At 55.0% G+C, this 2636-nt stretch overlaps 1 long non-coding RNA gene across 2 annotated transcripts; it reads left to right on the top strand.

Annotated features, from left to right (window-relative positions):
- The first annotated feature begins 315 nt into the window (after nt 1–315).
- On the top strand, nt 316–2228 carry LOC118178621. 2 transcript variants are annotated; one of them, XR_004756229.1, is made up of 3 exons: nt 316–620; nt 1033–1141; nt 1791–2228. It is a non-coding gene; the product is annotated as an uncharacterized LOC118178621 (long non-coding RNA). The 2 variants fall into 2 exon arrangements; XR_004756228.1 differs by having other exon boundaries at nt 1030–1141.
- Nucleotides 2229–2636: the final 408 nt, after the last annotated feature.

Below are 2636 nucleotides of genomic sequence, written 5' to 3'. Positions count from 1 at the left end.
GCCAGTGCACACAACCTGACGGCTTCCGCGCGTGCCTGGGCTCTGCTCAGGCCCATGGCCTTCGTCCTTGTGCCTTGGCTGGTGGCGAGGGCAGGGCCGTGGGGAGCCAGCTCCATCCCCAACCACGGGGCTGCATCCGCAGTGGCTGAAGCGTGAGGGCACGGGCGCACTGGAGGAGGGCCATCAGTCAGCTCAGCAGCCTCGCCGAAGTCGTGCCGTGTCCCACATGAGGCCTTGATAAATCCCTACTGTTTTTTGCTGTTTCGAGGATTGCGGTAGCTATCCAATTTCACTTCTTGTTTGTTTGTTTCTAGCTCAGTATAAGCAAACTGGAGATTGCAACGTCCTCAGCAAAGCGCCTGACTCACATGGAGAAGTTTTTCCACACAAAAAGTAATGGTTTCATGCCCCAGGATGTGAAATGTGGACAGAAAAAATTTATCCAGAAGGTCAACAACTTTTAACTTTCAGCAGTTCACATTCAAGCCGCTTTCCCAGGAAGTTCAGCTCCTTCCGCGCCGGGGCGGCTGCAGCCTTCACAGCGCCAGGATTCGGCTCTGTGTGATCGGAGCTGCTGACCAGGAGGCTGCCAGGGCTGCCCAGAGCCCAGCCTCACCCCCGTGAGTGGTGCTGGTGCTGGGCTGGGTGGGCGGCTGCAGGGGGGCAGCCTTGGGTCTGGGTCCTGGTTGCCTGTGGTGCTGGGCACGGCTTGGCTAGGGCAGCTCAAGCACCGCGCTGCACCAACAGCGCTGCGGTAAGGCTGTAACATTATCACCAGCAAATGGCCCTCAGTGTGTTACTTATAGGAAACAGAAAAAACAAACAAACCCTGAATAATAGCCCAAACATCTTTTGTGGGACTTACAGCTTTCTAACTTTATTTAAAAAAAGAAGGAAAAAAGTAAATTTTCCCTGTCGGAGAATTGCTATCATCACGCAATGGCACTTAGGAATATTATAAACAACTGTGTCAGTTTATAAGGCTAAAGACATTTTTTCTGGGGCTCACACAAGCTTTCCTTTCCACAGCAGATCGTCCTTGCCGGAGGCTGCGAAGCCTGGTGGATGGCACGTCCGCGGGCCCCGCTGGGCGCAGGGTCGCGGTCCATCCACTGACAGCCCGCCGTGCTGTGACCTGCAAGTAAGAGAGCGATGGAGGACTTTGTTCTGGAACCTTCCTGTTGGTGCCACAGCTCCTCCCAAAGCTCCTTGTGCAGCCAGCTCCTGCAGTCCCCAGATGGGACGTGTCAGCCTGTGTCCCTTCCTCAGGGCGCCCATGGGTGCGGGTGGCTGCGGTGGGCTGGCTCCTCACCAGCACCCCAGTGCTGCAGCTCTGCCCTCAGGACGCTGCAGCACACCCCCCCCCCCCCCCATTCTCTCCCCAGGCTGCTGCCCACTGCTCTCCCAGGTCAGCACTTTCTCTGCCGTAGCTCCATCACAGGGCAGCTGTAAATCAAAGCCCACGCCCACACGGCCGAGCTTTGCACAGCTGGAGGAGCAGAGCTTTGCATGCTGGTCTTGTCGTCGGCCTTCTTGCCATCTTGTTGTGGCTCCCTATGCAGGCACAGCTGCTGGCGAGGGCCTTCTCCCCACGGCAGCACATGGTGCCGTGCCGCCAGACCGGCAGGAGTGCTGAGGGCACCTGTCCCCAGGGGCAGGAGGGCTCTGGGCACCTCTTGGCACGGGGCGTCTTCCTGCCTGTGTGTGAGCTGCGCTTGGAGGGGAGCCAGCCTGCTCCAGGGCTGCGGGAGGACCCCCCCAATTTTGTCTGTCTTATTTTGTGTGTTCAGGGCTGCGAAACATGTGCTTTATCTGGATCACTGGCACTTGCTTTCACCTCTGCAGCCCCTCACCTGGCAGCCGGAGTGTGTAAGGCGCACCCTGCGCCCGCGCTGTAGCTGCAGAAGATTTATAAGAGCGGTACGTGACTGACAGATAAGGGACTCCCACAGAGCGAAGACGAGAGCAAGGGAACCAGAGAGCTGTATGTTTGGACTTGATTCAAGGAATTCAGAGCCCCTCTTGTTCGGGCAGGTTCGAATAGAAAATTTGCCAAATCAACCTAACACCATAAAAACGTTTCTTGAGAAAGGGCTGGGGCAGAGCTGGGTTTTTAAAAAAAACCCCACTACCCAAAGCTCCGTGTCCCACCCTGGTATTTATGACATGCACATGGATGCTGTTGATAGCAGAGATGTTTTTGTAAGTCAATAAAACGGAAAAAGAGATTCCACTTTGTTAAGAGGAGTGGTTACTTTGAACAAATTGAGAGCAATGAAGGAGATCATTCCATTGTTTTAAGATTTCCATAACTCACTGTGCTTAAGCGCATAAAAATGTAGACATTTTGGCAATAATGTTTGGGTAATTTTTGACAATGAATCAAAAAATCTCTCCCTCTTGCTGCCCTCCCCCTTTCCCTTTTGTTGTTCCTGAAGGCAGCTGCCCCCCTCCCACCCCCCCCCCCCCATGTTCCACCCTCTCCACCCCATGTCCTCATGAACGGAAAAATGTCTTCAGCAGAAACCTCCCAGCTTTTAATTTTCTAATCTGCAGCATCTGTGCCCAGCCCCTTGGCTCCCGCGGTCCGTCGGGTTGTGTTTGCCGGGAGGTCACGCACGCAGCTACGGGCAGGT

The sequence above is a fragment of the Oxyura jamaicensis genome, chromosome 26 (assembly GCF_011077185.1).
Source record: "Oxyura jamaicensis isolate SHBP4307 breed ruddy duck chromosome 26, BPBGC_Ojam_1.0, whole genome shotgun sequence".
NCBI classification, from domain to species: domain Eukaryota; kingdom Metazoa; phylum Chordata; class Aves; order Anseriformes; family Anatidae; genus Oxyura; species Oxyura jamaicensis.
Note: the sequence above shows the minus strand (reverse complement) of the source record. Positions and strands in the feature narration are given on the sequence as shown.